Genomic DNA, 23,831 nt, shown 5'->3' with positions numbered 1-23,831 from the left:
CACTCCTATTCAGACAGCCATTAAGCCAGCCATGTCTTCTTCCTGGATTCTCGCACAAACACCTGTGCCCTTGTGAAAAAAATATATTGTGGTGAAAAGCCCTGGCTGGAAGAGTTCACAGTGTTCTAGACCACTTTGCCCCATAATGAAACTGGATATGCCCCTCAAGCCCAATAGCACACAGACAGAAAAAGCAGTAGAAAGTCAAAATGTCCAAGCTCACAGTGTTGTTCACACCCAACTGTTATTTCAAGACAGTGGTGGTTTTGAAGTATAATGCATGCAACAACTTTTTTCTCTCAGAGCTGATTCAGAGCTGGATCACACATGCACACATATCACTTGGTATGCCATCACACATGTTAATTGCTTCCTTTGAAAGTGTTTGAAGTGGTGTTAGGAAACATGAAAGCTCTACATGCAGTGTTTGATCCCTGATGGCCAAGCAAGTTTTCATGTGGTGTTGTAGTAGCTGAATGATGAATGAACATGTGTGTATGTGGCTCATTCTCACATGGACCTTAATGGTGACTGAAAGGTAGGTTGAAGGAATGTGGGTACTCATTTCTACTCTTCATACTTGATGGTGCATTTTTATATTATTCTAGCAGTCTTTTACCTGGTGTTGCTTGGAAATTCTAAGTTTTGAAATCGGTGATTAAGATCAAAACACTTTTATAAGGCTCAGTCTGCCATATTAATTCAAATGGCATAAAACTGTGGCCAAACACAGGTGAAAACCTGCTCCTTTATCTCAGGAACCATCCTACAAAAATTGGTTATGATATCTTACAGGGTGTCCAAACACATGGTGAACAAACAACTTTCAAAAATGTATAGTGTTCTGTGAATCTAGAAACAACACTTTTATGTTTTTTAAATTAAGGAAAAAATCAACACCCAAACTGCCTAATTTGAAGTAGTCCAACCCATGCCCTTTATTATAAAATGTTAAAAGTTGAAGGTCAGCTCATCGGTCTAATAAACCAGACAGAAGCCTCTCCTTACTCCTTCTATAATTAAGGACTCAATCCATATTTGGTTCTCTGGATTATTTCACAACATTTCACTGGGGCTAAAGTTTTAAACTGAAGAGTGATGAGAGGAATGCAGAGCAAACCTTCTAGCAAAGAGGACACTTGTGCTTAATGTGTCAGTGAGAGATTACATGTTTACTGAGAGATCACCTGCCTTGCTGGAATCTCACTTAGTTTACAAGTGCACAACAGCAGAACTGGTTACATGTTATGTGTTGATACAGGATGAGAAGCAAGTGGGACCCTGATTGCATATAAGAGATGCAGTCAAGGTCAGTTCTTATATCCAAACATTTAATTTACTCTAAGAAATGTGGCTTGTTGACATTTATGCTGCCCGCATCCAGGGTTTTCACACACAGACACTCCCAGCCTTCAAAGCAAGTATCTTTGGTAAATGGAGTGAATATTTGGCTGCTCTCATTTCTACAGATATATGTATAGTTGGAGCTGTTACCCCCTGACCTCACTTTTTTCTCCTGCAAACAGTGGTTTGGATCCAGAATTTTTCATCCTTAGACTAAATCCATTGAAATCAGTGGGGCAAGGCAAATGCAACTAATTTAAGTCCTATCGGTTTCAGCAGATCTACGGACTAAGTCTGCTTCCAACCCATTCAGCACAACCTGCGAAAAGGGTTTAGTTTTAGTTTAGTTCATTATTTATAATTTGATTTTCGGATGAGACAATCAAATCGACTTACATTTAAGAAATACACTAAAATGTAATGAGTTAAATTAGAAACAAGACTTCCCCTTGTGAAATAAAATGATCAGCAATTATAATTAGAAGACAGCAAGCATCAGACTAAAAATTCCAGTAGTGTGTAGATCATAGATCTGTAGAAACTGTATGTACTTAGGATGTAATCCTAATCCCAGTTACATGGGAGCAAGGCCCATTGAATTCCATGGGACTTCCTTCTGAGTAGACATGATTAGGATTGTAGCCTCAGGCTGTGTCAGGGTGAGTAGAAATTATTCCAACAGATGAGTCCCAAATACATGAACAGAATTTGCAGATGAAGTTAGTATGCATAGCTGCTCTTTGACAATTAATGCCATGTCAACACAGGAAGAGGGAGGACCCAGTAGGCATGATCCCACTCCCCCTGCTATGTACATAGATTATACACTAATGGAATGCATGCACATTCTTCATAATATTCTTGCTCACTGCTTTGTTTTGTGGACTCTCTCTCTCACTGGCACTCAGGGCTTTCCACCCGGCAAAGCCCCTTTCACCATCCATGCCCTGCACTCTCTCCAGCTGCTTTTGTCTGGCAGGGATGCCTCCTTGAAAGCTTCTTGCTTGCCTGGAGAAATATGGAAATATGTGTGAAGTGGGTGGCTGTGTAGGAACCTTCAATGTCCAGGTGGCTGGAATGTAGCCTACTCAGGAAAGTTAAGCGCCACATATGTAACCTCACCCACTTTTTGCTTGTGTCCCCAACCATCACTGATATGTGGTTCTTGGAAGGCTGCCTATGAAGGAACACAGCCTTTGGATTGAAAGAAGCCCCCATCCTTGCATGAAATAATGCTCTTCCACAGTCATTTCCAAAGAACCCCATTGATTTCTATGATACTCAGCATCTGAGTTTTCTTGACTGTTTAGGTACAAACAGCCCTGGCTGGCTAAGGGGTTACATTTCTGGTGCATTCCACAGTTCAGAAGATTTCCATCACATCTATTAATGCGGTAACATCAGAGCAATGGTGATGTTGGATACAACTGCAGGAACGTTGAGATTTATTCAGCTCCCTGCTTGCTCCTTCTCAGTTACTGAAAACACTCTCTAATTGAATTGATAAAAGCCAGTAAATTGCCCCTTTTTATTGTGCATGCCTTACAGTACGGGCTGGAGAGATGACTCATCCCCCAGTTGTAATGATGTGAACCACGGAGGCTACTTCGGTGATTCACTTTCAGCTGCATTGTTCACATAGATTACTTGGAGGAGATTAGTGTTACTGGTGAAGAGTGCGTCAGGACATCTGGCTTCCTTTCCTGGCTCTTGCATCATTAACATCACTTAGGATCTTCCCAAAAAGGACATATAGGCACATCTGTTTCTCATCTGTCACCTGAATTCTGCACATTTCATGCACAAGAACATTAGGTTTCTGTTGCTGAAACGACATTTTCACAGCGCTCAAAACTGTAACATTATTTTCTCTATTTTCACTGTCCAGGGTGTCATCGCTGATGTATCCAAAAATGGCACCAAACACACACAAGAGAAAGGAGTTTGCATGGGGAATCTCTTGTTAAAATGGAGAGTCCCCTCCTTCATCTGAGCAGGGGTTTCTGTGCAAATCCTTTCTTGAATCAGGAAGGTTTCCATGGAATCCTGCTGAACTGAGCAGGATTTAATCTACACTCACAAGCTGACGAATGGTGGATAAATGCTACTCAGTTAGGCTATGTGGCCCTATTCCCTGCTGGAAGCAAGCATGCCCAGCCAATGAAGGATTTAACCATGCCCTCCTGCCCATCAGATAACATCGCAAGGCATGGGATGGGGAAAATGGCTTCATGGGCCAACTTGGATCCCCTGGTTCCCCACCACTGCCAATGAACACTTGATTAGTCATTTAATAAACCTGCAATTGTGTTTGTCTTTTCCCAAAACGCCGGGTCAATTACGGATTAGCAATCCGAGCTTATACAGCTTTGGGGGAGAAAGTTCACTGCAGATCAACTTTACAAACAATCACTTTATTTAGCATTCCTCCCCCTCTCTAAATCAATATTCAAATGTTCTAATTAGGAGCTATCTACTCCTGTAACCTTCGTCTACGCTTATTTAGTAGGTGTGAGATTCAGACACATATTGAATCATCGACAGTGCTGAACTTTGCAGAGTGTCTTCTCACATTTTAAAGAAGCATTTTGTTTGTTAACTGTGCTTGCTGGCAGTGGCGGAGCTAGCCGCTCGGATGCCGGGTGCGGCGTGCGTGTCCAGCAGCCGGGGGCACGGTAAGCCGCCCATGGGGGCATGCCGCACTGCTTGGATCCTCTCCGCCGCCTCCTACTCAGCTGTCGGGCAGCTGAGGGAGAGGCGGAGGGCAGACACAAGTTCCATGCTGCCGTTTCAGGCAGCACGGAGCCTGCAGGTGCTCAAGCCACCAGGTCACTCCCAGGAGAGACGTGTGGCTCAGGCACGCTGCAGGCCCTGGGGTAAGTGCCGGCCCCCGCGGTGTGGCACCCAGTGCCAGCTGAGTTTTGTTATGTTTGTTGACTAAACTAAAAAGTTTCATGAGCCCAATTTTTTAAAAAAACTCATATTTATGTCATTTTGTCACCCCCCTCTCCGTGATGACACCCAGGGCAGCCTGCACCCCCTTCCTCCGCCACTGCTTGCTGGGTTCCCTGTCTCTGTCTTTGCAATGCTGTCTCTTTTCTCTGATGCTGACTTCAGCTACAGAGCTGAACAAGCCATTCACTGCTCTCTTATCATATGTTAGGCCCACTGCAGTGCTGTGGATCAACCTGGTGCCCTCCGGACAACCTGCACTAGTTGGGGCTGATGGGAGTTGTAGTCCAAAACATCTAGAGGTCACCACACTGATGAAGGCCGATGTACATCATGATCATAGAATCATAGAATCATAGAGTTGGAAGAGACCACAAGAGCCATCGAGTCCAACCCCCTGCCAAGCAGGAAACACCATCAGAGCACTCCTGACATAAGGTTGTCAAGCCTCTGCTTAAAGTCCTCCAAAGTAGGAGACTCCACCACACTCCTTGGCAGCAAATTCCACTGTCAAACAGCTCTTACTGTCAGGAAGTTCTTCCTAATGTTTAGGTGGAATCTTCTTTCTTGTAGTTTGGATCCATTGCTCCGTGTCCGCTTCTCTGGAGCAGCAGAAAACAACCCTTTTCCCTCCTCTATATGACATCCTTTTATATATTTGAACATGGCTATCATATCACCCCTTAACCTCCTCTTCTCCAGGCTAAACATGCCCAGCTCCCTTAGCCGTTCCTCATAAGGCATCGTTTCCAGGCCTTTGACCATTTTGGTTGCCCTCCTCTGGACATGTTCCAGTTTGTCAGTGTCCTTCTTGAACTGTGGTGCCCAGAACTGGACACAGTACTCCAGGTGAGGTCTGACCAGAGCAGAATACAGTGGCACTATTACTTCCCTTGATCTAGATGCTATACTCCTATTGATGCAGCCCAGAATTGCATTGGCTTTTTTAGCTGCCGCGTCACACTGTTGGCTCATGTCAAATTTGTGGTCAACCAAGACTCCTAGATCCTTTTCACATGTACTGCTCTCAAGCCAGGTGTCACCCATCTTGTATTTGTGCCTCTCATTTTTTTTGCCCAAGTGCAATACTTTACATTTCTCCCTGTTAAAATTCATCTTGTTTGTTTTGGCTCAGTTCTCTAATCTGTCAAGGTCGTTTTGAAGTGTGATCCTGTCCTCTGGGGTGTTAGCCACCCCTCCCAGTTTGGTGTCATCTGCAAATTTGATCAGGATGCCCTTGAGTCCATCATCCAAGTTGTTGATAAAGATGTTGAATAAGACCGGGCCCAAGACAGAACCCTGTGGCACCCCACTAGTCATTCTTCTCCAGGATGAAGAGGAACCATTGATGAACACCCTTTGGGTTCGGTCAGTCAGCCAGTTACAAATCCACTGAGTGGTAGCATAGTCAAGAGCGCATTTTACCAGCTTCTTTACAAGAATATGATGGGGCACCTTGTCGAATGCCTTGCTGAAATCAAGGTAGGCTTGATTTCAGCAATGCTTTATTATGCTGAGATATCCAAATCTTATGTTCTTTCCACAAATGCAAAGCTGCAAGTAACTTTAAGAGCCTACTTTTATGCTACATAAATATCTATGCCATAGACTCTATCGGAAGCTCACATCATGGATATAATGGGGGGGGGACAACAACAAAAAATTGGCACATTTCTTACACTGCAAAATTTATATTCAATCCTGAATATGTTTTCCCTTCACCCATTTTGGAGAGTAAACAGAATTGCTCTCAGGGAGCCCATGCAAGTATGTAATTTGCAACGAAATCCAATTCCAGAAGGGATGCTGTGCCGTCAACAGTAAACAAATGTATTTGCTCAGTTTCAGCCAGTGATTACTGGTGCCAAGATTCAGATCTGGAATCTAATTCATAAACTGATGCCAAACCCTGAAATCTGAGTCTCTCATATTCAGTCATAGAGTATTTTTGCTCTTATATGCAGGCTGTAAGGAAAAGCAAATGCCTCTTAGAATGAGTGGAGTGATCTTTTCTTACCTTAAGCCAGACCCTGCAAAATCTACAGTGATCACAGGTAGAACTTCAAGGGAGGCTTCAGAGTAAGCCTCTCTTTTTAAAGAAGCTAAATACTGCTCATTGGTACATCCTGCCTCTAGGCAGAATCTCCCAGTTCCCAACTATTGAGATAAAATAGGCCATTATGGCCAACACAGGCCATCAAAACTTAGGCAACAGCTGACTTGTGTGTGGAAGATGGTGATGCTAAAGGTATTGGTGCCTGCTTTCAGATGTTTCCATGATATTAGGTCCTGCGTCTTATGGTTTTGAAGAAACTAACATCAAATTGTATACATGGTTTTATCTTAATCTTTGTAGAAAGAGGAGGATTTGCACAATCATAGCCGGCCCTGCCTCTAGGCAGAGTGAGTGTTATTTAATTTATTATGGTTGTATTTTTTTTCTGCCATGCAGGAGGAAATGAGCTTACAGGATTTTATTTTATTTTTTGCCTCAGGTGTCAAAATACATGTGTGTGTGTGCGTGCGCGCGCGCTATTTACCACTTTGTCTCTGGCAACAAAATGTCTTGAACTGATTCTGGGCACAATTACTACAAAGACTGTTGAATTTGAACATCTCAATATTATTGAACTGAATGAAGGGACATATTTTGCCCTTGCATTCTAATGACAAAGAGGCTATTTCTACTCAAAACACCAGATAATCTCACTAACTCATATGCAGCTGCCTTATTGAGTCAGACCATTGGTGTATAGAATTAACATCTTTTCTGACTAACAACAGTGCTCTACGGTCTCAGACACACATCTTTCCCAGTGTCTCCTACCTGCTTCTTTGAGATAACAAGTACTGAAGCTAGAACTAAGGATACTTGAGAATTCAATCTTTGCAAATTACAATAAGAACTGATCTGATCTGCATCTCTTGTGCTAATGGGAAGTTATCCACTCATTTGTACATTTCCTGAGTACCCTGACACTATTCTCTGCTGTTCTGTGAAAAAATATGCTTAGAAATGCATGCTTTGAGAGAAAATAAAATTTGAAGTGCATTTTTTGAGAGAAAAAAGTTTTTATACATATATTTTTTCAGTGGGGGTAATGTTTTAAAATACAATTTTTGGATAGATTTCAATATCAGTTCACACATTAATGGGGAAATGGGATGGAAAGGACGGTTCAGAAACTTCAGCTGCTGCCGAATTTGGCAACCGGGTTGCTCAGTAGGGCAAGATGGTTTGAGCATATTATACTGATCCTGACTGGACTGCACTGGCTGCCAATTAGTTTCTTGGCCCAATTCAAAGTGCTGGTTTTGACCTATAAAGTCTTAAACAGCTCAGGATTGCAGTACCTCAAGGACCACCTCTCCCCATCTGAACCTTCCTGGACACTGAGATCATCCTTTGAGGGCCTTCTTTGTGTGTTCCTCCACAAGAGGTCCAGAGGGTTGCAACACAAGACCTGGCCTTTTCTGCAGTGGCTCCCCATTTGCAGAATGCTCTTCCCAGGGAGGGTCACCTGCTGGCTTCATTATGCACCTTTAGGCACCAGGTGAGAACATCCCTCTTCAACCAGGCCTTTGGCTGATTAACATCCTATGTCCTTTTAAATGTGTTTTGGGGAGTGGCGGCAGATTTTTTTTTTGTTCTTGTTTTTATTTTTCATTTTGTGTTTTTGTCTTGTATTTTTATGTTGTGAACTGCCCTGAGATCTTCAGATGAAGGACAGTATACAAATGTAAATAACAGTAGTAAGTAGTGATGATGATGTTGCAATGGGCAAGTATATGCAAAAGTGATACAGACTGGAACAAGACTGAGGGCAAATGCACACCATGCAATTAAAGCACACCCAACACACATCGAAAGCATGTGACTTCCCACAAAGAATCCTGGGAACTGTAGTATGTTAAGGATGCTGAGTGTGGGGAAACCCAGGATTCCCTTGCGGTAAATCATTGCTTCAGATGTGCATTGAATGTGCTTTAAATGTGTGGTGTGGATCTGTCCTGATTTGTTCCGACCTGAAACCCTTGGCATAAAAGAATAATCAGCAATACCACTGAGATATGGCCCTTTCCAGTAACTCCTCCAAAGCCACATAAACACTGCCAAATATTTTAAGGACATTACGGCAGAACTGGCTGGAATAATCAGCCAACTGGGACAGGTTAGATATGTTGCAGTCCACCCACTGAAAGTATTGGAGAAGCTCTGGAAATCACATTACCTCCATTAACTCTGGTTGAATATTAATAGTTGGCAGCTGCACAATGGAACGAAGGTATGAGTGCCTAGTGTTGAAATGATTAACTCTTTTTCCATCTCAGTTGGTAAGAGCTCAAGTCAGGAGACTTGAGGGGAGCCGCAAAATAATTTTTGCTGACCATAATTACATTATTTTTTTTGCAAATCCAATTAGTAGCTTCAGGCTCTCATATAATTTGAACTGCAAACTCAACTATCCCTCTGGAACTGGAGGGGAGAGATTTTCGATGAGGGGTGGGTGGATGTTGCTGGTCTGCAGCTCCCATCACCTCTGCCCATGGGCCATGTTGGCTAGGGTTGATGGAAGTTGGTGCCCTATAACATTTAGCAGGTCACAGGTTGCCCCATCTTGTTTCAAACATTCACCCTTAATTTTAAAAAGGCAAAAGAAAGATTTCTTTTTATCTTCCATGTGTGTGCATCCAAATAGTGGTAAGGGAGAATAATTTGTGTCAGGGTCTTTTCCCCCCCATCCCACAGTAGTAGTATTCATAAATGCAATCTCATTGTAATCTGGAATAGATGTGACAGAAGATCAGAACAATTTCCTCCTCAGAAGCTCCCCATACTGAACCCCCACAAACATCTTGTCAAATTTGCCTAATAACAGTAATGACCACATCTATTGATGTTTTGAATCGTGGATATGTGACTGTTACTTGGCAACTGTAAATAGCATCAGTTAGAGATTGATGTTGTCTAAAATTGTGTGCACAGTGTCTCTCTCTCTCCTCTCTCTCTCTCTCTCTCTCTCTCTCCACACACACACACACACACACACACACACACACGAGCTAAGTATAAAAGCTCATAGCACATCACAGGTTTCTACCTTTTCAAGGCATTCTGTAAGACAAGGTAAGGGTCATTAACTGAAAAACAACAACCCTACTGACCAGCCTTTAAAATAGTCTTGTTAGAGTCAGTGACAGAAGAATAGGGAAAGGACAGAAATTCAGTTCACCTTCTCATGCAAACCTACCTAATTTGCAGAACCTGAAACAATATTCAAACCAAAAGGCAACTATCCTTTGAAATTCACACTTCTCTGAATGTTGTGATACAATTTTCCAACCAAATGATGTGTCGAAAAATGTGCCATTACAAGAGAGTGTTTATAAAAAGGTGGTTATGGTGAACACAAAATGCATTTCATTAGGATAAATATCTTGCAGAAAATGTGCATATTAGGCAAAATTGCATGGAAAAGTATTTGTAGTAGGGAAAATGCACAGGAAAATGCTGACAAACTTCATGAATAATTTTTAAAAGAAAATTTGTAAACTGATGTGGAAAGTGGAGAACTGAACTTAAGATTGTCACTATAGAAGACAGGCCTACATTTTGAACATCAGTTTTATGCCAGTCTAACTTGTCATGGCTATCTCCTCCCAAACCTATCCCAGGAATTGTAATTTCCCAAGGATGCTGAAGCTTGTCAAGGAGGGGGTCTCTTTCCCGTGTCCTCCCTCCAGCTACTAATCACTCACATGCAAGCACTGAATGGGTTAGCAGGCTTTATTGACGACTTCTCTGGCACCAGCTACAGAACATCAAACAGCAGTCTCATCCATGGTGTATTCTCTGCCCCACCCCCGGGCAGGTTAACTCGAAGATTTCTATGAATTAGGGGATGCTGGCAGCCAGCCAGCCCCATCACCTGCTCCCACTTTGGGGACCAATTGTTACCACCTGCCTGAGGGGCCCCACCCAGCGATACCTGCTTACAGAATCACTACTTCACGCCAAAGCTTACGTTAAAGATTCATCACATCAGGTGCCCAGTCCAACTGTTAACACAATCAAGTCCAATGTTTGGAGAGTTGGCAAAAAAACCCACAGGTCGACAAAACAAGAAGTTCTAACAGCACAGAAGACTAGCCTTCTAGATTTCCTCAGCAACCAGTTGCACAGAGTGTGGCCATGCAGTAGAGCAATATGAAAGGCAGTGAAACTGGATTGGCTCTCTAGAATCACATGATTCCTCATATGTTTCTCTAGTCAGATTCCCAAGTTGTGCAGGGAAATCTGTTCCCAATTCACAGGCCTTCAGGTTCAAGCTGAACATCCAGCCACCTCAGCCATTCACAGACAACTACTCACAGGCTTTCCTGGGGAGAGGAAATGCCAATTTAACACACACACACACACACACACACACACACACACACACACAGATGTGCCCAGCCCAGACCTTCAGGATGGAGGAAGGTGGGGAATATTTGTTGGGATATAATACTCTGCTAATACTGAAGAACAAGGCTTGGGGAACTGTTCACCACAACCACCTCAGGACTATGTGCAATAGAGGGCAGGAGAGCTAAACCAATGATGGATTAATATCAGCAATACTTGCTGCTATTCCCAAACATATTCTTTCCTCACCGGTACCTCTGTAAACCGTCACATCTGTTTTTAAAACAAAGGCATCACCTCCCCATTCTTTCCACTCCTCCAAAGAAGACTGAACTTCCACTGCCCACAAAAGGAGAGCAAGTTAATGAGGAACTGCTTCCAGTCAGCACACCAGGAAGGGGAGACTCTGCCCAGTTTTGAAACAGCAAATCAAAAAGACTCAGCTCAGGCACAGATCCTTTCAACCCACAAAAGCACACAACACACACACACACACACACACACACACACACACACACACACTGGCCAAACTCTAGAAAGCCCTGCCTTAAACCTAAGATGCCATCTGCTAGCATTAGTTATGCCAGAACAGGGGCAGGGCCCACCTGTCTCACATTTTCCTCCAGGTATCCTTGGGCTTAACTGTCAACTTCTCTTATGGCTTGGTTTTTAAACAACCAATAAGTCTGCTACGTAGTGAGGTATTATGCTCTTCATTCACCCAAGCTTTTCAGAGAGCCTTCTTTTCCCACCCCTTCCTTTTAATTCCAGGATCACAGGCAGGGTGCAGTTATGAAGAGGAGGCTTGACATTTCTCCTTGAGCAATTTGCTGTGGAATTTTCAATGGAGCCTTTCACCCCCCCCACCAACATGACGTTAATTGTTGTTAAATATTCTTATCTGTTACATACAGTTCTGTTTCAAGAAAGGTCAGCGGCTGCGTCCATGACAGGGTCTGTTGTCACTGTGCAGTAGAACTAATCAGTCACTCTCTGTATGCTTTCAGAGCCCCCTCCCTGCACACCCCTCATTAATTCAGGCTCAGCAGATAGACTTTAAAAAATGCAAAACATTTCAGCTGCTCAGATGGGTATTAGGATATGAAGTTATTAGCTCAGCTAGTACTGGAAGCCGAGTTAATATTGCCTGTGTGACTCTAACTACACCACCACCTCATTAAGTGGCCACATGGCTTCACAATGGGAAGAAAATCCTCCTTTATTTAAAAAGTCAGCATTTTTGGTAGAGGTGAAGGGTAAGATCTTTTACTGAGGTTTGCAGAAGATGGTTTCTTTCCCTATGCTTGCTGGGTTCAGGGTAACACTAAGCAGGCCTGTTTTCCACTTGCCACAAACCTTGCTGCATATTATTAAATAACAACAACTGCTCTTGAAACCCACCAGCAGAGGAAGAAGCCCACATAGGTCCTAGCAAGGGTACTGCGGCAATGCCAACCACACATCTTGTAAATAGACATATACTTCAGAAATCCACCTTGTGCTGCTGCTTTCCTCCTGGTGCAATAAATGTGATGCTATAGAAATGACACGAGCAAGGAGAGGGAAAGTAGTCTTGTGTGCTGTCCATTGGATCTGGATTTGGGAGCTGAACTGTATCAGGTAAGACCATCCCTTTCAAACTGCATAGTGTATCAGAAGAAGAGGGTTAATAACCCAAGAAAGCAAACAAAGTGAGATCTCCTGCTCCTCGTATCAAGCTCAGTTCAAGCAATAGCTTTTGAGGATCTGAAATGAGCTGTGGGTGGTGGACTCTCATTCACTGGTGGCTTTTAAGCAGAAGGTGGATGGCCATCTGTCATGGATGCTTTAGTTGTGATTCCTGGATTGCAGAGGATTGGGCTAGATGACCCTCAGGTCCCTTCCAGCTCTATAATTCAGAACTGGGAAATCTGTAGCTGGTTTCCAGTTATGGTTTGAATGTCATGTTGCTTTGCATGCCATGGCAAACTAGGGCTAGTGATATATTTCAAGCTGAAAGTGAAGCTACACAAGAGAGGGAAGACAACACACACTAATCGAAACAACTTGTGTGGGAAATATTTGTCAACACCAGTCCAGGGATGGCGTTACCTGTCTCTAGACCTGTAGGGTATGCTTTGAAGCTTAGGATCCCTGAGGTCATCAGTCACCAGTCCCTGTGGTCAGTTCTGGACCAGAAACCCAAAGGTGCAACAAAGAGAAAAAGGATTGTTCAGCTGTCTGATTGCTCTGATACTTTGTATTTTGCTTTATCAACTCAGAAGATTTGCACTGCCTGCAATCCTTCACAGAATTATTTGGGAGTAAGCTGTAAGTGTACATAGGCTTGCTGATGAAGACTGAATCAATTCATCAAGAGTGTGTCAAGAGAAGAATGTGTAAAAAAGCACCAGTTTGGATGCACCTGAAACCTTGGAGAAACCTTGCCTTCAATTAAACCCCCGACTGCTAAGAATTATGCAAGATTACTCAAGCACATGGGGGGTTGAACTGAAGGAGTTTAGGGCTTAATTAAATCCAGTAGGCCTATCCCCTTACTTCTGCCAGTTTTAGCCAAATCATGCCTCACTCACCAGCCATAATAAATAGTAACTAAGGCATCATCACAAAAGCTAAGAAGACCATGAATCATGGAGGAAATAGTAAGCCCCAGAGTAGTCATAAATACACAAATACTAGCTCCACTAGTGAAATCATATCACCACTTGCATGTTTTAACTGTTGTCAATTCTTAGTTTTAAGAGATTTAGCTAGATTGCGAGCTGCTTTGAGATTTATAAATCTGTAAGTGAAAAGTGGTATACAATTTTGTTTCAATAAATAAAGGAATATTCAGCTCCTGAGAGTTAAGCAACATTCTTAAGCAATCTGCTGGCACAGAGATGTAGAAGACAGCCGCTGCTGGCAGCATTTATTTAGCATTTAAACACTGTATGTATTCTATTAAGCAGCTAATTTGGCTTGGCAATATTTTGGCCATGTAGTGAGCCAGGTTGGGAATAAATGCTTGTCGGGTGTAAAATGACCCAAGGATTCAAGTGGTCAATGTACTTTTCTATTTTAAACCAACGAGCCTGCATTATATTGCCTGTATTAAGCTGATGTGCGTCTGTGCGGGATTGTATGACTGCCGTCTCCACTGGGACTGCTTCAACAAAGGTCACATCTCATGCGTGCTCATTGTTTCTCTTCCAGCAACTCAGTAACACGTTTATATTTATGTATCTGAAAGGAGATATGTGTTGTTTATTAAGAGGCAGTACATTTATCAAATATTCATAGATCTTAACGACAACAACAAATGCACACGGGACTGGCTACACAAGTAGCACCTTGGCATTTGAGAGATTAGTCTGGGGTCCAAAGAGCTGATTTAACTCAGCCCAAGAACTTGAATTGGACATGTAACATGGGAGCTGTGATTTGAGAAATGTAAGCCCAAAGTCCCTTTGAGCACATGGAACCAGATGCCTGGCTCTTCAGATTCTGCAGAGGAAAATTTAGGGGCGTGCAACCGCTTAAATTGCACTGGGCGTTAAGCCTCAGGGGCACCACAACTATGATATAGAATGGAAGGCAAGAGGCAGGAGGGACCCAAATCTGGTGGGTATGTAAGACGCCAAGATACACCACTGGATCCTGGACCTAGATTCTATGAATAAGAACTGCCATGCTGGGTTTTTTATTTTATTATGACAACAACAGATTCAGGGAGGTCAATCTGAGAGACTGTGACTGGCCCAAGGTCACCCAGTGACCTTCATGTCTGATTACAGATTTGAACCCAGGTCCCCCCAGCTCTTGTCCAACCACTATACTACACTATAGCCCCGAGCAACACACCCACAAGCCTAGAAGAATGTGCACTCTTCAAGTTGGACACAAGAATGGGACAATTAGAAGATAAAGACTGTGCCAATTTATTAATTTAGCCACAGACATTCCAGGGAGTGAGAGTGGAAGCTTCTCACAAATGCTGCCTTTTTGATTGACAGACCTTTGCCAGCTGCACTGGAGGGTATTGGATTCCCCCTTTCAATGCAGAAGGACTTCCTCCTTGCCTTGGCTCACCCGAAGCTGATGCCTTTCAATTATTTTTAGCTCCGGGATAAAAGGCCACTCCAGCATGGAAGCCAGGAATGATAGTGGGTAGAAGATTCTGGGTGAAAGATTTAGGGCAGGCTGTAGCCAATGTGGCGTCCTCAAGATGCTCTGAAATTTCCATCTTCCCAGATCAATGTCTTTGGTGGCTGGCGCTGACTTCCAGAGGGCATCATCTGGCTATTCCTAATTTAGGAAGACAAGTGCTGTCCTTGTAGGTAGCTCTTGAGACTCCTTCGGGTAGTGAATAAATATCAAATCCAAACTCTTCTTCTCTTGGTTGATAGTCTAGTTACTTAGCAATGGATCTCTTTGGGCTGATGCAAATATTCGCTTTTTGAAGTGCTGCTGTCTTCTCATGATAACATACCACATCTGATTCTAGGTGGGGAGTTGCTTATTTTAAAGCACCCTACATGAAAATCTCATGTGATCCCTAGCAATTGACATACAGAAGCATACTGCTTCTGACAGTGGAGGTATAATATATCCAGCAGTTGATGGCCCTTGTAGCCAGCCATTGATAAATCCTGTTCCCCATGAATTTGTTCAATCTTTGCAGTTGCCCATGGGCCCCATCACCTGACTCCCATCCTTACACTGTACACTGTGCTGTACTTTTCTCCTTCCTTCCCCATCATTCCAGGCAAAACTCTGCAATGTCTGACCCCATAGGAAGAAACTGTGCAAATTATGTAACTTTCTGCAAATCTGGCTGCCTGGTGTCATTTATGCTAATTGCAGAATTTGGTTTGTTTTAATAGAGTTGAGAGGTTTCGCCAGCGGCTGATGGGAGATGGCAGAAACACTCAATCAGCAATATAAAAAAGCAGCCCACCTTCCGCCTAAGATAAATCCATTTGTACATTCTCAGGCACACTAATACCATCCTTCCGGGACTGTGCAGGATTAACAGGGAATGCCAACTCTGCTTAATAGGAAAGCTCCTCAAAGCCAATATGTATGATAATGCTTATGCAGCCTAGGTACCACTAGCTGCTATTAGCTTAGTCGCTTACGATATCTCTATTGCACTTCTGCCTTGCAACTGGAAGGATAGCTAGTGTGCTGCCTTTATGCTTTCTAGCTTCTGAGTGATCTCTACGACATCAAAGCTCCCCCGCCCCCATGTTTGGTAATTTGTAGTAGTTACTTAATGCTAGAATACTTCGCAGTCTCTTTATTTATTTTTAGGTAAATAATTTTTATTAATTTTCAATTAAAAACATCCCAGTTAATAACAAATCCAATCCAATCTAATCAGTCTCTTTAAATAGGTTTTCCAACTATATTATAGCAGTTTTCTCAAAATACAGTGGTACCTCTGGTTAAGAACTTAATTCATTCTGGAGGTCCATTCTTAACCTGAAACTCTTCTTAACCTGAGGTACCACTTCAGCTAATGGGGCCTCCCGCCGCCGCTGTACCACCGCCATGCAATTTCTGTTCTCATCCTGAAGCAAAGTTCTTAACCCAAGGTACTATTTCTGGGTTAGCGGAGTCTGTAATCTGAAGCATCTGTAACCTGAAGCATCTGTAACCCGAGGTACCACTTTATTGGGACACAGACGTGTGTGCGCGCGCGCGCACACACACACACACGGATGAATGAATCCATTGGATTTAACCAGCCAGCTTGGCCTCTAAAAGCAAAGCTAACTCAGGTTGCAACTTAAGAGTGCTGAAGGTGGTGTACAGGTAAGCACAGACTGATTGTTTAAGAGTCCCTGCCCTCTTTCTTGTGCATTCGTGATTATTTGTAATCATGATGGTACCAGGGTGGTTGCACATGATACTCCTTTTACTTCTGTTTATGCCTGCAAAGGTTTCACATGGACATATTGCTTTGTTTCCAATCAGTGCATGTCCTGTAACTTCCTACTGAAATCCTGCAACTTTTTATTCCACGCACATTCCAATGTATTGGTTTTGCCCCACATCTGTTGTACTATAGTGCATGAGTGCTCCTCCAGATGGCAATACAGCAATGCAATGACACTGGGGAAGCATTGCAGAACAGCGAATGAGGTAGAATGGTGTGTGGATGGTCCAGGATAAATCCACCATTAATGTGCTATTACTGTGTCAGTGACATGTTGCAAAATGCACCCGCACAAACACACCGGTTGTCCAAAGTGACCCAGAGCCTGCAATATCACAATAGAGAATAGCACTATTTGTGGAATTTCCTGTCCCTCGTTAAAAGGAGTCCCTTGTTTGAAGGACTGTGCAGTCCAAGTCTGATTTAAGGATGGAGAGCAGGGCGTGCTCATCACCTTTGTGGCAATTAGAGACCTGCAGCTAATCTTGCACCAAAGAGTTGCCCCATTGTATCAGGAGACATTCTGTCCTTAAGGTACCAGGTACTCCTTATCTTGTTACCACATACCAAAGTGTATGTATAATACAGAAGAGGCCCACGTGCTACATGAAGGTACTCAGAGAGTCCTTTGTTTGCTTGCTTAATTAAGATGTAATTAACCAGAGTCCTTATATGGAATCATAGGAGGGTGTTATCCCAAATGATTGGAAGGTACTCCATGCATATGTATAGTCTTAACAGATAAGGGAAAAGTATATTAGGAAGCCCCCTTCTTTGGGAGGGTGCTCAGTCCTTTTGGATGTTAATCCACTGAGCCTGTCTGTCTGGCCAGCAAAGACAATAAACGTTCCTTTGTTCTTCCCATGCAACAGCATGGTATTTTCCTTTCAGCCTGTTAATTTGCAACACCATGAGGTTGCTCATCAAAAGTTAAGACCCAGACAGCAGGCTGAGCAGACGCACAGGTTCGCAGCCTTTCCCACTAGAATGAGAAGAACTGTATGCCTACTTAAATCATAATCATTTTAAAATGTATACCTATCAACTAGCATGTGCAAATTTTACAGCAATGTGTGTCCTTTGCGATGCAATTCCTCTTTTGGCAATGAGTTATTGGCCACCTTAGCATGTCCTGATCTAGGACAACAGTGTGATATTCTATCCCCAAATCATGTATGGGGAGAAATCTTGCTCTCTCCATTTCCAAAAAAGGGCACCAGGCCAGATTTGCACCCGAGCACTGGAGAGTCAGATGCGGATGGCGCTGTGGGTTAAACCACAGAGCCTAGGACTTGCTGATCAGAAGGTCGGCGGTTCGAATCCCCATGACGGGGTGAGCTCCCGTTGCTCAGTCTCTGCTCCTGCCAACCTAGCAGTTCAAAAGCACGTCAAAGTGAAAGTAGATAAATAGGTACCACTCCGGCAGGAAGGTAAACGGCGTTTCCGTGCGCTGCTCTGGTTCGCCAGAAGCAGCTTAGTCATGCTGGCCACATGACCCAGAAGCTGTACGCCGGCTCCCTCGGCCAATAAAGCGAGATGAGCACCGCAACCCCAGAGTCGGCCACGACTGGACCTAATGGTCAGGGGTCCCTTTACCTTTTTACTGGAGATTCAAAGATCTAAATTAATGGCTTATTTATTTATGGGGGGGGGGGAGAGAAAACCAACAGAATGCTCATGATACGGTATTCCTGCAAGAGGAGAGAACAGCTTTGCTAGTGCTTGCCATTTCTTTTTTTAAAGTGCCAGATAAGGAGTTCTTCACTTATTTGGTGGGTGGAGGCGAAAGCCTCCAAAAGCACAAGACAAATTTTCATTTTACTTGTATTCCTAGAAAGCATTCTGGCCTGCCAAATGCAAAACCAAACCAAGCATTCATATGTTGTGTTGCTTTCCCTGCTCCTAGATTAGCAATAATTGCTAAAAGCAGAATCACGTAGAATTACACCAGTACGAGGGGAGTGGGAGGCTGATGTAATAGAGGAGCCAGAGCTGGCATCCCTCTTCCCAGGTTAAAGACTCCACTGGCCCTGCACATTGTCCCCATTTGCAGTTTAAATGTGTGCAGGACTATCCTGGCCTTTCAGCTGCAACATAGACACATATAAGAAAACTTCTGCTGAAGGACAAACAACTCAAAAATATCCTGGGTGGTCAACTAGACATACCCTAAAACATGCACTCAGAATTTGGATTCCAGTCAGCAGTCCCTTTCCAGTTTGCACGCCACTGATTCCAAATCAAGGGCATAAAGCAAATGAAACTTCTGCAAGGCTTTTCGGATGGGGCCCAGGGCATTTCAAATGGAATCTGGCCCGGTACCTTTTCCAAGTAGCACCTGCTATGTTTTATTAAACCAGGTTGAATGTCACAGGCCCTTTGCCAGCAGGTGTCAGGAAAAGAGCAGCTGAGCCAAGGAACTGACGTTGTCCTCAGGGTTAAGGGGACGATGCAAAGCAATGCAAAGCTCTTCAGCAACCCATCTAAAGTGGGAGTCTTGTATTTCAAGACCAGCCTCCTCTCCTCTTCCCAGTTACCTCGCTGCCCTGAAGGCCATTGGCCACAAGCCAGGATCTAAATCTGGCAAAGCAAGCAAACAGATATTTCTTCTTCCCTACCCATATGAGCTGACAGTTTGAATCTTGGTTGACTAGGCCTGGCAAGGTACAAACTATATTGTTTCTCTTTGGATTTTGCTGGTTCTACGTATACAAGGGACTCCAGTATGCTCAAGAGGTCATCTTACCCCCTGGAAACCTCTGCCACCGTCCCACCCCACCCCACACAAGTGATGGTTTGCCACTGTGTTGTTTTGCTGCCTCATGGGACACATTGTCACACCACCACTAGCCAGAAACATGAAGACCGTCTAGGCCAGAGGACGAAAACCTGAGGCCCAGGGCCAAATGTAACCCTCTAGGTTTATTTAGTTCTAAGAATTCTCTCCAGGCCACATCCACTTTTTCCAGGCCACACCCCTCACATGCCCTGCTTCACACACATAATGTTTTTGCCTGACTGGAATATGTCCTTGAATTCTGACAACGCTTCTTTTCTGGATGGAGGATACAGAGGAGTGTGTGCAGAAACTAGTCCACTGCACATAAGTAAAATTTATTGTGAAGAGGTGTATGTGACTTTGAACTTATGATATGGTTTATCTCCATAGATCATAGCATGAGGATAAGGATCAGCATAACTCTAATATGACCAGACACCCTCCATGATGAACTTTGGTGACGCTGGAACTTCCAGCCTCCTGAAAGGCACTCAGGCATATCCTGAGTTCACCGACATAAGGACAGGTAGACATTCCTTCTTCCTCTCTCCACTTCTAGTGTGAGTTTATGGCAAAATTGTCATGCCCACGTTTCTGTAGGACTTTTAAAAATAGTTAAGGTCCTGGGGCCCAATGCTATGCCAACCCTTACCTTGCCTTCTACTGTCGATAAAGATTTGGCCTGATTTTATCCTATTGCCATTGTACAGTCTGGTTATTTTGCTGTTCTCATGGGTCACATAATGTGCTTGCCTGGGCAAGAATGCACCCGTAATTTCAGTAGAACATATTGCCCCAAAAGGCTAAATATTGAACAGGTATCACATCTGCTGTATTTTCGGTGCTTACTGAATACTTTCCTCTTTCAACACAACTTTTAAGTACAGATCTTTCCCAGTCTGTTTCTGTATTAGAATTGTTTTTTAAAAAAGTTTTAAGATATATTAATTGTTTCATTGCTTGCATGTTTGCCTCACTAGTCTCCTTTGGAAGGAAGAGTATGCTATAAATTTAATTAAAACTAAATAAATTCAATCTAAAGTTTAATTTAATAAATGAAAATTCATTTCACATCTGATATTACTACAATAAGCATAGTTACATGAAATGACCCACAGTTTTCATTTTCCTCATTCCATATATAGTGATTTTTGTTAATTTATCCAGGGAATTTATGAATCACTCCCTCTGAAGCTCCTAGGGTAGCATGCAGTTACAAGAATAATGCAATATAATAACATTCAAACAGTAAAACGATATGAAACACAAAAACAAATAAGCCTTAAAACTACAATTAAAACAAGCCATTCAACATGCTGCAGCCCTTGAGCAAATAACAAAGTGTTTGCCTGGCACGAAAAAAGACACCAGAGTGCCTTTCCAGGCAAGCTTCTATGGGTACAGCATTCATAGCCGCAAAGCAGTCAGAGCAACAGTCTGTCTAGCTCAGTATAGTCAGAGTTCTCTAACCCTGTCAGTTCTGTGCACACATTTGGATTTTTCAGTGAGTGCTGCTTATTTATCTGTTTGTTTATTTGATTTATAAACCACCCTTCATCACAAGACCTCAGGATGGTTCACAGAATAAAACACAGGATAAAAACAAATGAATAAGTAAAACAAAATAGCAAAACAATAACCCACCCTTCCCAAAGACACATTTAAAAGGCTGTAGAATATTAATCAGCCCGAGGCCTGGTTGGAGAGGAGCGTTTTTTGCCTGGCACCTAAAAACATGTAATGAAGGCACCAGGTGAACCTTCCTGGGGAGAGCATTCCACAAATGGGGAGCAACTACAGAAAAGTCCCATTGGCACACGAAGAAGAGCCTCAGAGGATGAATGCAGAGTTCAGGACAGTTTATATGGGGAGAGGTGGTCCTTTCATGTATTACAGTTCTGAGCTGTTGGTACCATCCCCCCTGGACACTTTTGAAAAATTAACCTGAGCCTTGAAAAGCACATAGAGGTGGAGACTTAGAAGATGTCCTCTGATGAAAGTCCTCAGTGTACTGTCCAGTGTATTTTGGATAGATGGAAACCGTATTGGACAAGGAGCTTCAGAACAAGGGCTACTGTTTATATTACTGCTTCCTGTGATGGAAAAAGTGGCATGAGAAGTGGTGTTAAGTAGTCTACTGAAAGTCGTTCACTTCATTCATAGCAGCATTCCCCTACTTTGCACTCTCAAAAATCGAACAATTTGTAAAGAATACAGTCGTACCTTGGTTTACGAACTTAATCCATTCCAAAAGTCTGTTCTTAAACCAGAGCATTCTTAAACCAAGGCATGCTTTCCCATAGCAGTAGGGGACTCAATTTACAAATGGAACACACTCAACAAGAAGCAAAACACGTTCTTATTCCAAGGCAAAGTTCACAAACCAAAACACCTACTTCTGGGTTTGCAGCGTTCTTACTCCAAGTTGTTCACAAATTAAGCTGTTCTTAAACCAAGGTACCACTGTATATCGTTTAGGAATGAGATCCATGCAATGGTAACCCACCTCAAACATTTGACTGTGACAATGATTCACTTTGAAAACAAACTCCTTCCACTTTCTATACCACGTCAGCAATGACCACAGGTAATGTTTTTCATACTCAAAAAACACCTTTGCCATCATTTGTGAAAATGATCTTAAGTCTCACCTGTCACAAGCAAAGCCCAACACTATAGGACACAGGATCTTCTAATACTGACTGATAATCTAGTCTGATTTATATATAATATCGACCTGTAATAACCCTGCCAGAGGACAGAACATCCAAAGCTGAGGAGAAAGGCCACTAAAAGCTTTACTGTAATTTTGGAAATGCGTTTTCATGACAGGTACAGTGTCAACTGCCTGCTAATCCAAAAGCTTTGTGTAACAAAGTGTGAAACATCAGATTTCCCCCAGTATTTGATTGCCTACAATCATAGCACAACAGAGTAAACATTAACAGCCACGTCACCCTGGAGGGGCAGTTTGTACAGCGTTATATTTTTATGTCTTCTGCTCCTTTGTGAATCTGTGTCAGATTCAAGCCTTGCATAATGGAGTTCAGGTTCTAAGTCACATAAAGTCTATGAATCACTCTTTACCCATGTATGTAATCCAAACCTGTGACGATCAGGTCTGCAACCATATGGAGAAGCACTTAAATTTTATTAAACTTATACCCCACCCCATCTTGGGTGGGTTAAAACAGTAAATATATAATAAAACACTAAACATACACACACACACTGAGGAGGGAGAGAAGGATCACACATATGATCCTTGTTTCTGACCACCCATTCACTTAATTTGCATTGATCCAACACAACATACAACTGTATGCATGGCATTTCAGTTCTCAATTGCCTGAAAAGGACCCTATGTCTGTATGGAAGGGTCATTATTTGCATACATTGTTAAACACATGGAGGTTGAGAGCAGAGCTGTTTTGTCCAATCGTGCTTCCCTTCAGGTATATCATGTAACCTTTGACAACTGCTTAAGTGTAAGTGAGGCAATGCACATGTACACCCATTATGATTTCTGTGAGTGTGCAGCTTGAAAAAAAGTGCTGTAGACTTTACAGCTGCTCACTCGCATGCGTAAGTGACTATGGGCATCTGTTTGCATCCAGGTTGTATGCAAAGAGGTTTTTACAATGCTGTTTTCTTACTAATAGTATTTGTTTGAAAAAGTCATGCTACCTAAAAGAAAGACATGGGTGTTAAGTTGTGGGTGAACATATCAGACGACACAGCGATTCTTCAAACAGCTCTTGTTTATTCAGAGGCCAGAACAGAACTGAACTGAAGGGTTCAGTCAGCCTGCTTACATAGAGCTCCACTACAATGTAACTGTAACAATTTCCTAAAACTATCCAATCACTGAACGTCACTTTCGATCCCTTATTTGCATAGCTATCTACAGTATCCCCCTGCTGGCCCAGGGTGAGAACTTCAGTACATAACAATGGGCATGGTAAGAATTTCAATCTTGGCATCTGCCTAAGCAGCATCCCAGGAATGCAGGCAGAACACTATGACCTGTGGCACTGCATTGGTACAGCTATCATCAACACCCATTCTAAACATTAATGGTCTTGCTGCAGTTTAGTGTTAGGGTGTATCCTCACTAGGGATGGGCAAATCTGCCAGTATGGGTTTCTCTCCATTTCTTATTTTTCTGATCTTAAATTCAGCTCTTCACATTTCAACATCAGTTTGCATTTTATTTTAAGTCCTCATGAAAATTTATCTGCATTTTAGTATCATTTCTCTCTCCCCCCATACACATTTTTGCAAAGCCATATCCATAATACAATGCATTTTGTGTGTTATTTTCACCAATATATGCATTTTTGTGCACATTTTACAGTGATGGATTTTTCTCCTGCGTTGCAAAATCTGGAAGAGTGTGAATTTTGAAGGATGGCTGTGTTTTGGTT

At 42.8% G+C, this 23,831-nt stretch overlaps 1 protein-coding gene across 4 annotated transcripts in view; it reads right to left on the bottom strand.

The window, feature by feature from the left end:
- The window catches only part of RALY (RALY heterogeneous nuclear ribonucleoprotein), a 206,819-nt gene that overhangs the window by 138,581 nt on the left and 44,407 nt on the right, over positions 1-23,831 (bottom strand). The gene's annotated exons all lie outside the window — the stretch shown is intronic.

Source organism: Podarcis vaucheri (genome assembly GCF_965113315.1).
Source record: "Podarcis vaucheri genome assembly, chromosome: 6".
Taxonomy (NCBI): Eukaryota; Metazoa; Chordata; class Lepidosauria; order Squamata; family Lacertidae; genus Podarcis; species Podarcis vaucheri.
Note: the sequence above shows the minus strand (reverse complement) of the source record. Positions and strands in the feature narration are given on the sequence as shown.